Source organism: Oncorhynchus keta, chromosome 10 (assembly GCF_023373465.1).
Source record: "Oncorhynchus keta strain PuntledgeMale-10-30-2019 chromosome 10, Oket_V2, whole genome shotgun sequence".
NCBI classification, from domain to species: Eukaryota; Metazoa; Chordata; class Actinopteri; order Salmoniformes; family Salmonidae; genus Oncorhynchus; species Oncorhynchus keta.
Window position 1 is genome coordinate 81,264,340 of NC_068430.1, and position 14,276 is coordinate 81,278,615.

Below are 14,276 nucleotides of genomic sequence, written 5' to 3' on the forward strand. Positions count from 1 at the left end.
ATCATGGGATGGAAGGAGATCAACCCACAGAGCCTGATCATGGGATGGAGGGACATCGCCCTCCAGTGGCAGAAACACTCTGTTGTTCTTCTCTCTTGTTCATCAGTTTGACAATCAAAACATTAAAACACACAACGTGTCCAGCCGGCCATGGGAGGAGACGTGGGAGTATTGCAACTAGGAGGAGCAGGACATGGGAGGAGACGTGGGAGTATTGCAACTAGGAGGAGCAGGACATGGGAGGAGACGTGGGAGTATTGCAACTAGGAGGAGCAGGACATGGGAGGAGACGTGGGAGTATTGCAACTAGGAGGAGCAGGACATGGGAGGAGACGTGGGAGGAGACGTGGGAGTATTGCAACTAGGAGGAGCACGACAGGTACCACGAGCATAACACCCAACTCTCCCTCAGTTCAGCGTAAGGAGAGCAGAGCAAACCAAAGGGGATATCAGTGGGGGGTTTAGCATCCAACTCAAAGAAAGGTTTATGATGCATGCCAGCAAAGCCCCACTACACAGTACTACACTACACAACACAATACTACAATACTACAGTACACAACACAATACTACAATACTACACTACACAACACAATACTACATTACACAACACAATACTACACTACACAACACAACACTACATTACACAACACAATACTACACTTCACAACACAATACTACACTACACAACACAACACTGCATTACACAACACAATACTACACTACACAACACAACACTACATTACACAACACAACACTACATTACACAACACAACACTACAGTACACAACACAATACTACACTACACAACACTACAGTACACAACACAACACTACACTACACAATACTACAGTACACAACACAACACTACACTACACAATACTACAGTACACAACACAACACTACACTACAGTACACAACACAATACTACACTACACAACACAATACTACAGTACACAACACTATAGTACACAACACTACACTACACAACACAACACTACACTACACTACACAATACTACACTACACAACACAACACTACAGTACACAACACTACACTACACAACACAACACTACACTACACAACACTACAGTACACAACACAACAATACATTACACAATAATCCAGTACACAACACTACACCACACTACACAATACTACAGTACACAACACAATACTACATTACACAACACAATACTACACTACAGTACACAACACAATACTACACTACACAACACAATACTACAGTACACAACACTATAGTACACTACACAACACTACACAACACAATACTACAGTACACAACACAATACTACACTACACAACACTACACTACACTACACAATACTACACTACACAACACAACACTACAGTACACAACACTACACTACACAACACAACACTACACTACACAACACAACACTACAGTACACAACACAACAATACATTACACAATAATCCAGTACACAACACTACACTACACTACACAATACTACAGTACACAACACAATACTACATTACACAACACAATACTACAGTACACAACACAATACTACAGTACACAACACAATACTACAGTACACAACACTACAGTACACAACACTACACTACAGTACACAACACAACACAACACTACAGTACACAACACAACACAACACATTACACTACAGTACACAACACTACACTACAGTACACAACACAACACAACACATTACACTACAGTACACAACACTACACTACAGTACACAACACAACACAACACTACAGTACACAACACAACACAACACATTACACTACAGTACACAACACTACACTACAGTACACAACACAACACAACACATTACACTACAGTACACAACACTACACTACAGTACACAACACAACACAACACTACAGTACACAACACAACACAACACATTACACTACAGTACACAACACTACACTACAGTACACAACACAACACAACACATTACACTACAGTACACAACACTACACTACAGTACACAACACAACACAACACTACAGTACACAACACAACACAACACATTACACTACACTACACTACAGTACACAACACTACACAACACATTACACTACAGTACACAACACTACACTACAGTACACAACACAACACAACACTACAGTACACAACACAACACAACACATTACACTACAGTACACAACACTACACTACAGTACACAACACAACACAACACTACAGTACACAACACAACACAACACATTACACTACAGTACACAACACTACACTACAGTACACAACACTACACTACAGTACACAACACAACACAACACATTACACTACAGTACACAACACTACACTACAGTACACAACACAACACAACACTACAGTACACAACACAACACAACACATTACACTACACTACACAACACAACACAACACAATACTACAGTACACAACACAATACTACAGTACACAACACAATACTACAGTACACAACACTACACTACACTACAGTACACAACACAACACAACACATTACACAACACAACACAACACATTACACAACACTACACTACAGTACACAACACTACACTACAGTACACAACACTACACTACAGTACACAACACTACACTACACTACACAACACAATACTACACTACACTACAGTACACAACACTACACTACACTACACTACACAACACAACACAACACATTACATGTATTATAATGGAGACAAACGGCCTACATAAAGCTGTCCCAACAGCAGAGCCTTGTTTTCAGCACCATGGAGTGAATCCTTACCACCTCTACACCTGGTTATCAGAGGAGCCTTGTTTTCAGCACCGTGGAGTGAATCCTTACCACCTCTACACCTGGTTATCAGAGGAGCCTTGTTTTCAGCACCGTGGAGTGAATCCTTACCACCTCTACACCTGGTTATCAGAGGAGCCTTGTTTTCAGCATCAAATCCTTACCACCTCTACACCTGGTTATCAGAGGAGCCTTGTTTTCAGCACCATGGAGTGAATCCTTACCACCTCTACACCTGGTTATCAGAGGAGCCTTGTTTTCAGCACCGTGGAGTGAATCCTTACCACCTCTACACCTGGTTATCAGAGGAGCCTTGTTTTCAGCACCGTGGAGTGAATCCTTACCACCTCTACACCTGGTTATCAGAGGAGCCTTGTTTTCAGCACCGTGGAGTGAATCCTTACCACCTCTACACCTGGTTATCAGAGGAGCCTTGTTTTCAGCACCATGGAGTGAATCCTTACCACCTCTACACCTGGTTATCAGAGGAGCCTTGTTTTCAGCACCGTGGAGTGAATCCTTACCACCTCTACACCTGGTTATCAGAGGAGCCTTGTTTTCAGCACCATGGAGTGAATCCTTACCACCTCTACACCTGGTTATCAGAGGAGCCTTGTTTTCAGCACCGTGGAGTGAATCCTTACCACCTCTACACCTGGTTATCAGAGGAGCCTTGTTTTCAGCACCGTGGAGTGAATCCTTACCACCTCTACACCTGGTTATCAGAGGAGCCTTGTTTTCAGCACCGTGGAGTGAATCCTTACCACCTCTACACCTGGTTATCAGAGGAGCCTTGTTTTCAGCACCGTGGAGTGAATCCTTACCACCTCTACACCTGGTTATCAGAGGAGCCTTGTTTTCAGCACCGTGGAGTGAATCCTTACCACCTCTACACCTGGTTATCAGAGGAGCCTTGTCTGGCAGCGAAACAGTTATTTCAGCCTCATTTACTGCCTTTAAACAAACAGCTTATATGGCTGACTTGCTCAATATGTTTGGACAGTAACACTCTGCCCACATGACAGAACCAGAAATATTACATTTCAGCCTGGTAGACTATAGTTGTGTCAATACCAATACTATACCAATACGTTTGGACAGTAACACTGCCCACGTGACAGAACCAGAAATATTACATTTCAGCCTGGTAGACTATAGTTGTGTCAATACCAATTCGTCGTGAGAAGGAGGCAAGGAGAGAGGAATTCGGGAAATTAAATTGAGATCTGTAGTGCCTCTGTCAGTGTGTTTCTGTCATCTGATCTGTAGAGGGCGCTCTATCTCTGATTCCAGGATGAGATGTAGGAACAGAGATGTGATTGGTTAATAGAGACCGATGGCAGAGGGCTATTTAAGGCGGCCAGACGTTTAAACTAATAATGATAATGATAAAGGTTAATTGCAGGGGACTGGACATTCTCCACCTGTGATTATACTGTATAAACTAATAATAATAATGATAAAGGTTAATTGCAGGGGGACTGGACATTCTCCACCTGTGATTATACTGTATAAACTAATAATAATAATGATAAAGGTTAATTGTAGGGGGGCTGGACATTCTCCACCTGTGATTATACTGTATAAACTAATAATAATACTGATAAAGGTTAATTGCAGGGGGCTGGACATTCTCCACCTGTGATTATACTGTATAAACTAATAATAATAATGATAAAGGTTAATTGCAGGGGGACTGTACATTCTCCACCTGTGATTATACTGTATAAACTACTAATAATAATGATAAAGGTTAATTGCAGGGGGGCTGGACATTCTCCACCTGTGATTATACTGTATAAACTAATAATGATAATGATAAAGGTTAATTGCAGGGGGGCTGGACATTCTCCACCTGTGATTATACTGTATAAACTACTAATAATAATGATAAAGGTTAATTGCAGGGGGGCTGGACATTCTCCACCTGTGATTATACTGTATAAACTAATAATGATAATGATAAAGGTTAATTGTAGGGGGCTGGACATTCTCCACCTGTGATTATACTGTATAAACTAATAATGATAATGATAAAGGTTAATTGCAGGGGGCTGGACATTCTCCACCTGTGATTATACTGTATAAACTAATAATGATAATGATAAAGGTTAATTGTAGGGGGGCTGGACATTCTCCACCTGTGATTATACTGTATAAACTGTATGAAAAAGCAACACACAACTATCCAATAAAACCCTTTTCTTAGTATTACATGTTGTTAAAGGGAACCAGGAATGAAGTGGAGGCTCAACCAACGTGAGTCAAGGTGCAACCAAAACATTTTATCATCATTGGAAAGGAAAAAACACATGACTCTCCTCCCAACATTATTCTTGTTTTAGTTAAAAACGATCAATAGCTTCTTAAAAGGTAATTAGGTCGATTTAAAATCATCTGGAAAACGAAACATCTCAATAAATAACACAAAGATATGTCCAATCAGGTAATGGAACAAAGATATGTCCAATCAGGTAATGCCTCAAAGATATGTCCAATCAGGTAATGCCTCAAAGATATGTCCAATCAGGTAATGGAACAAAGATATGTCCAATCAGGTAATGCCTCAAAGATATGTCCAATCAGGTAATGGAACAAAGATATGTCCAATCAGGTAATGGAATAAAGATATGTCCAATCAGGTAATGGAATAAAGATATGTCCAATCAGGTAATGGAACAAAGATATGTCCAATCAGGTAATGCCTCAAAGATATGTCCAATCAGGTAATGCCTCAAAGATATGTCCAATCAGGTAATGCCTCAAAGATATGTCCAATCAGGTAATGGAACAAAGATATGTCCAATCAGGTAATGGAATAAAGATATGTCCAATCAGGTAATGGAATAAAGATATGTCCAATCAGGTAATGGAACAAAGATATGTCCAATCAGGTAATGGAATAAAGATATGTCCAATCAGGTAATGCCACAAAGATATGTCAAATCAGGTAATGCCTCAAAGATATGTCCAATCAGGTAATGGAATAAAGATATGTCCAATCAGGTAATGGAATAAAGATATGTCCAATCAGGTAATGGAACAAAGATATGTCCAATCAGGTAATGGAATAAAGATATGTCCAATCAGGTAATGGAACAAAGATATGTCCAATCAGGTAATGGAATAAAGATATGTCCAATCAGGTAATGGAACAAAGATATGTCCAATCAGGTAATGGAACAAAGATATGTCCAATCAGGTAATGGAACAAAGATATGTCCAATCAGGTAATGGAACAAAGATATGTCCAATCAGGTAATGGAACAAAGATATGTCCAATCAGGTAATGCCACAAATATATGTCCAATCAGGTAATGCCTCAAAGATATGTCCAATCAGGTAATGCCTCAAAGATATGTCCAATCAGGTAATGCCTCAAAGATATGTCCAATCAGGTAATGGAATAAAGATATGTCCAATCAGGTAATGTCTGAAGGATGCTTTGAAGTCATTTCCCTCAGTCATTAGGCGTTGTTTGTCTCACTCCCTTCTAACGAGTCTGTGAGTCACAGGGAGGGAAACATAAGGCAGGACGTGTTCCTTAGAGTCGTTTCTTTCAGCAATGGGGTCATAATATTGTGTGGCTTGAACACTACCATTGAAACACTAATTCACACGAAGAAGAAAGAATTAACATGCCACATGGAAACTAGAAAACACACCATAGACACCATGGAGTTTAGAAAACACACCATAGACACCATGGAGTTTAGAAAACACACCATAGACACCATGGAGTTTAGAAAACACACTATAGACACCATGGAGTTTAGAAAACACACCATAGACACCATGGAGTTTAGAAAACACACCATAGACACCATGGAGTTTAGAAAACACACTATAGACACCATGGAGTTTAGAAAACATACCATAGACACCATGGAGTTTAGAAAACACACCATAGACACCATGGAGTTTAGAAAACACACTATAGACACCATGGAGTTTAGAAAACACAACATAGACACCATGGAGTTTGCCATTTTGGCACTGAAAGGCAGATTCTGGAGGGGATTTTGTTGCAGGTCTTTTATTCATGTTCAGAATTTATCAAAGGGCCGGTATAAATGACTAAATTACTACCAGTATAACAGCCCTGACTTATGGTGTGTGATGTAGAAAAAAAACATTCCTGATTACTACAGGTTGGGTCTTGCCTGCTGCAGCCCTCCCTCTCCCTCTCTCTCCCTCTATCTCCCTCTCTCTCTCCCTCTCTCACTCTCCCTCTCTCTCCCTCTATCTCCCTCTCTCTCTCCCTCTCTCACTCTCCCTCTCTCTCCCTCTCTCTCCCCCTCTCTCTCTCACTCTCCCTCTCTCTCTCCCTCTTCCCTCCCTCATCCCTCTCTCTCTCCCTCTCTCTCTCCCTCTCTCTCCCTCACTCTCCATCTCTCTCTCCCTCTCTCTCTCCCTCTTCCCTCCCTCCATCCCTCTCTTCTCTCTCTCTCTCTCTCTCTCTCTCTCTCTCTCTCTCTCTCTCTCTCTCTCTCTTCTTCCCCTGCCACTCTCTCAGTTCTTTCTTGTTCTCTCAGAGACAATACCAAGTCAAACTGACACCACAACACAGAGAAACTTCTGCCACGAGACAAGTTAGAATCTTCCTTTCATAAACACTATTATATAGACACTAGATATACAGAAGTATGTGGACACCCCTTCAAATGAGTGGATTCGGTCATTTCAGCCACACCCGTTGCTGTCTGTGTATAAAATCGAGCACACATCCATTCAATCACCATAGACAAATATTGTCAGTAATAATATAATAATAATATATGCCATTTAGCAGACGCTTTTATCCAAAGCGACTTACAGTCATGTGTGCATACATTCTACGTATGTAGAATGGCCTTACTGAAGAGCTCAGTGACTTTCAACGTGGCACCGTCAAAGGATGCCACCTTTCCAACAAGACAGTTTGTCAATTTTCTGCCCTGCTAGAGCTGCCCAGGTCAACCGTAGGTACTGTTTTTGTGAAGGGGAAACGTCTAGGAGCAACAACGGCTCAGCCGTCGTGGTAGACCACACAATCTCACAGAACGGGACCGCAGAGTGCTGAAGAGCACACTTGTCTGTCCTCGGTTGCAACACTCACTCGCGAGTTCCAAACTTCCTCTGGAAGCAATGTCAGCACAATAACTGTTCGTCGGGACTTCATGAAATGGGTTTCCATGGTTGAGCAGCTGCACACAAGCCTAAGATCACCATGCGCAATGCCACGCGTCGGCTGGAGTGGTGTAGCCAAGTACACAATGCCAGGCGTCGGCTGGAGTGGTGTAAAGCTCTCTGCCATTGGACTCTGTAGTTGTGTAAGCTCGTTCTCTGGAGTGATGGTTCACGCTTCACCATCTGGCAGTCCGACAGAAGAATCTGGGTTTGGCGGAGGCTAAGTTATAGCAGCAAAGGAGGGTCCAACTCCATATTTATTTCAATAAAACAATTGTATTTATAAAGCCCTTTTTCCACCAGCCGATGTCACAAAATGCTGTACAGAAACACAGCCTAAAACCCCAAACAGCAAGCAATGCAGGTGTAGAAACACTAGTTAAAACTCCCTAGAAAGGCAGGAACCTAGGAAGAAACCCAGAGAGAAACCAGGCTCTGAGGGGTGGCCAGTCCTCTTCTGGCTGTATCGGGTGGAGGTTATAACAGAACATGGCCAAGATGTTCAAATGTTCATAGATAATAATATGATTACAATGAGAGATAGGCCTAGATGATCAGATAATAATAATCATGTGGTTGTAGAGGTGCAACAGATCAGCACCTCAGGAATCATATTAATGCACATGATTTTGGAATGAGATGTTGGATGAGCAGGTGTCCACATACTTGGTGTCTGGACTGCTCTGGGCATCTTTACACTGCTCACCGCAATAGTGAAGTCACTCGTATACCTGCTCTGCCCCTCATCAACCCTCCTAAACCCTAGAAAGGTCTGTCCTCCTCCCCTCCACCACCCAGAGTAGGAGTGTTTCTGGACTGGCCAGCTGGCAGTCTGTCCCTCTATGAGATCGACTTTGACACAATGACTCCCTTGTACACATTCCAGACCACATTCACTGAGCCCCTCTACCCAGGGTTTAGGGTTTGGAATGAGGGCTCTTCAGTGTCCCTGAGCCAGGTAGAGTAGTCTCCTTTGTCCTGGAGGAACACCTGGGTCTCCATGGAAACACAGTCACACTCCTGTTCTAATCCAACCATGTGACATGATGGGGTGTTGTTGTCAGTGATCATGACTTCAGATATGGACATTGTAACAGATAAATGTTGTTGACAGTGATCATGACTTCAGATATGGACATTGTAACAGATAAATGTTGTTGACAGTGATCATGACTTCAGATATGGACATTGTAACAGATAAATGTTGTCAGTGATCATGACTACAGATATGGACATTGTAACAGATAAATGTTGACTGTGATCATGACATCAGATATGGACATTGTAACAGATAAATGTTGTTGACAGAGATCATAACTTCACATATGGACATCACGAGTTCAGAAATAGACACTATGCAGAAATGTCCTGGTTGCTAAAATTATATTATAAACTGGGTGGTTCGAGCCATGAATGCGGATTGGTTGACAGCCATGGTATATCAGACCGTATATCACGGGTATGGCAAAACATTTATTTTTACTGCTCTAATTACGTTGGTAATCAGCTTATAATAGCAATAAGGCACCTCGGGGTTTGTGATATTTGGCCAATATACCACGGCTGAGGGCTGTGTCCAGGCACTCTGCAATGCGTCGTGCTTAAGAACAGCCCTTGGCCATGCTATATTGGTCATACACCACACCTCCTCTGGCCTTATTGCTTAAATAGTTCACCTACTTTCAGTTTATGTGACAAAGCAAGCAAGTATAGTGCAGAGAATCATTGTACCATCTAAACCGCTGTGAAATATATTTTCCAGAACCAAAAATATTGTATATTTAGCTGTTTAAAGCTGGTGCACAAAACCGAAAGTAAAAGACGCAAAAACAAAACTTAAGATCGTGAAAAACAAAACTCTAAGAACGAGAAGCATAGAAATAGTGCACATAGAACAGATCTACCTCATCTTAGACTTGCTTTCGATGAGAACGACAGATCTACAACTCACATTTCTATATGAATTTGGTCCCCCCAAAAAGTGACAAACTGCAGCTTCAATGATTATCTTCTTGTGGCTGTGTTTTCTGTTCTGTGCTGTAGGCCAACCTGGTCTCAGAGCAGGTCATATTATTCTGTAAGTAAATCCAATACTTTTTATGTTACGTTTGGTGTGGTTACATAATAAAGATCGTTATTTTAAGAGAAAAACGAAAGGAGGGTAATTGGCCAGGGTGGATAGGTGGGAGTATAAGGCGAACATTTTTCAACTTTTCAACTACTTACTACTTTTTTTTAGCTACTTTGCAACTACTTAGCATGTTAGCTAAACCTTCCCCCTTCCCCTAACCTTAACCCTTCCCCTAACCCTAACCCTTATAGCTAACCCTTCCCCTAACCTTAACCCTTCCCCTAACCTTAACCCTTCCCCTAACCCTAACCTTAACCCTTCCCCTAACCCTAACCTTAACCCTTCCCCTAACCTTAACCCTTCCCCTAACCTTAACCCTTCCCCTAACCTTAACCCTTCCCCTAACCCTAACCTTAACCCTTCCCCTAGCCTTAACCCTTCCCCTAACCCAGATGTACATACAGAATAATAAGAAATGCTCTGAGACCAGGTCGTGTAGGCTGCTATAATATACCTTAACCCTTCCCATAACCCAGATGTACATACAGAATAATATAAAATGCTCTGAGACCAGGTCGTGTAGGCTGCTATAATATACCTTAACCCTTCCCCTAACCCAGATGTACATACAGAATAATATGAAATGCTCTGAGACCAGGTTGTGTAGGCTGCTATAATATACCTTAACCCTTCCCATAACCCAGATGTACATACAGAATAATATGAAATGCTCTGAGACCAGGTCGTGTAGGCTGCTATAATATACCTTAACCCTTCCCCTAACCCAGATGTACATACAGAATAATATGAAATGCTCTGAGACCAGGTTGTGTAGGCTGCTATAATATACCTTAACCCTTCCCATAACCCAGATGTACATACAGAATAATATGAAATGCTCTGAGACCAGGTCGTGTAGGCTGCTATAATATACCTTAACCCTTCCCCTAACCCAGATGTACATACAGAATAATATGAAATGCTCTGAGACCAGGTTGTGTAGGCTGCTATAATATACCTTAACCCTTCCCCTAACCCAGATGTACATACAGAATAATATGAAATGCTCTGAGACCAGGTTGTGTAGGCTGCTATAATATACCTTAACCCTTCCCCTAACCCAGATGTACATACAGAATAATATGAAATGCTCTGAGACCAGGTTGTGTAGGCTGCTATAATATACCTTAACCCTTCCCCTAACCCAGATGTACATACAGAATAATATGAAATGCTCTGAGACCAGGTTGTGTTGGCTGCTATAATATACCTTAACCCTTCCCCTAACCCAGATGTACATACAGAATAATATGAAATGCTCTGAGACCAGGTTGTGTTGGCTGCTATAATATACCTTAACCCTTCCCCTAACCCTAACCCAGATGTACATACAGAATAATATGAAATGCTCTGAGACCAGGTTGTGTAGGCTGCTATAATATACCTTAACCCTTCCCTAACCCAGATGTACATACAGAATAATATGAAATGCTCTGAGACCAGGTTGTGTAGGCTGCTATAATATACCTTAACCCTTCCCTAACCTTAACCCTTCCCTAACCCTAACCTTAACCCTTCCCCTAACCTTAACCCTTCCCTAACCCAGATGTACATACAGAATAATATGAAATGCTCTGAGACCAGGTTGTGTTGGCTGCTATAATATACCTTAACCCTTCCCCTAACCCAGATGTACATACAGAATAATATGAAATGCTCTGAGACCAGGTTGTGTAGACTGCTATAATATACCTTAACCCTTCCCCTAACCCAGATGTACATACAGAATAATATGAAATGCTCTGAGACCAGGTTGTGTAGACTGCTATAATATACCTTAACCCTTCCCCTAACCCAGATGTACATACAGAATAATATGAAATGCTCTGAGACCAGGTTGTGTAGGCTGCTATAATATACCTTAACCCTTCCCCTAACCCAGATGTACATACAGAATAATATGAAATGCTCTGAGACCAGGCTGCTATAATATACCTTAAACGTTGAATAGGAGACATTGTATTTTTGTAAAGAAAGTGATTGATCAAATCTATGGTTTGTAAATATTACTCAGTGTGTTAAATAATCCCATTGTGGTCGTGGGGAGATTCCTGATTATATTCCTGTTCTTCCTGTTCTGTTCTGTTAGAGGGTTGTACTGTAAAAGGCCTTTACCTTTGAATAGGAGACATTATGTTGCTAAATCAGTGATTGACTTTATATCAATGCTGTATAACGATACTGTATATCAATGCTGTATATCAATGCTGTATATCAATGCTGTATATCAATGCTGTATAACGATACTGTATATCAATGCTGTATATCAATGCTGTATAACGATACTGTATATCAATGCTGTATATCAATGCTGTATAACGATACTGTATATCAATGCTGTATAACGATACTGTATATCAATGCTGTATAACGATACTGTATATCAATGCTGTATATCAATGCTGTATAACGATACTGTATATCAATGCTGTATAACGATACTGTATATCAATGCTGTATAACGATACTGTATATCAATGCTGTATAACGATACTGTATATCAATGCTGTATAACGATACTGTATATCAATGCTGTATAACGATACTGTATAACGATGCTGTATATCAATGCTGTATAACGATACTGTATATCAATGCTGTATAACGATACTGTATATCAATGCTGTATAACGATACTGTATATCAATGCTGTATATCAATGCTGTATAACGATACTGTATAACGATACTGTATATCAATGCTGTATAACGATGCTGTATATCAATGCTGTATAACGATACTGTATAGTAAGCTACTGTATATCAATGCTGTATAACGATACTGTATAACGATACTGTATATCAATGCTGTATAACGATGCTGTATATCAATGCTGTATAACGATACTGTATAGTAAGCTACTGTATATCAATGCTGTATAACGATACTGTATAGTAAGCTACTGTATATCAATGCTGTATATCAATGCTGTATAACGATACTGTATATCAATGCTGTATAACGATACTGTATATCAATGCTGTATAACGATACTGTATAGTAAGCTACTGTATATCAATGCTGTATAACGATACTGTATAGTAAGCTACTGTATATCAATGCTGTATATCAATGCTGTATAACGATACTGTATATCAATGCTGTATAACGATACTGTATATCAATGCTGTATAACGATACTGTATAGTAAGCTACTGTATATCAATGCTGTATAACGATACTGTATAGTAAGCTACTGTATATCAATGCTGTATATCAATGCTGTATAACGATACTGTATATCAATGCTGTATAACGATACTGTATAGTAAGCTACTGTATATCAATGCTGTATAACGATACTGTATAGTAAGCTACTGTATATCAATGCTGTATATCAATGCTGTATAACGATACTGTATATCAATGCTGTATAACGATACTGTATAGTAAGCTACTGTATATCAATGCTGTATAACGATACTGTATAGTAAGCTACTGTATATCAATGCTGTATAACGATACTGTATAGTAAGCTACTGTATATCAATGCTGTATATCAATGCTGTATAACGATACTGTATATCAATGCTGTATAACGATACTGTATAGTAAGCTACTGTATATCAATGCTGTATAACGATACTGTATAGTAAGCTACTGTATATCAATGCTGTATATCAATGCTGTATAACGATACTGTATATCAATGCTGTATAACGATACTGTATAGTAAGCTACTGTATATCAATGCTGTATAACGATACTGTATAGTAAGCTACTGTATATCAATGCTGTATAACGATACTGTATAGTAAGCTACTGTATATCAATGCTGTATAACGATACTGTATAGTAAGCTACTGTATATCAATGCTGTATAACGATACTGTATAGTAAGCTACTGTATATCAATGCTGTATAACGATACTGTATATCAATGCTGTATAACGATACTGTATAGTAAGCTACTGTATATCAATGCTGTATAACGATACTGTATATCAATGCTGTATAACGATACTGTATAGTAAGCTACTGTATATCAATGCTGTATAACGATACTGTATATCAATGCTGTATAACGATACTGTATAGTAAGCTACTGTATATCAATGCTGTATAACGATACTGTATAGTAAGCTACTGTATAACGATACTGTATATCAATGCTGTATAACGATACTGTATAGTAAGCTACTGTATCAATACATCTGGTTATTCACATATTGTTGTGATTG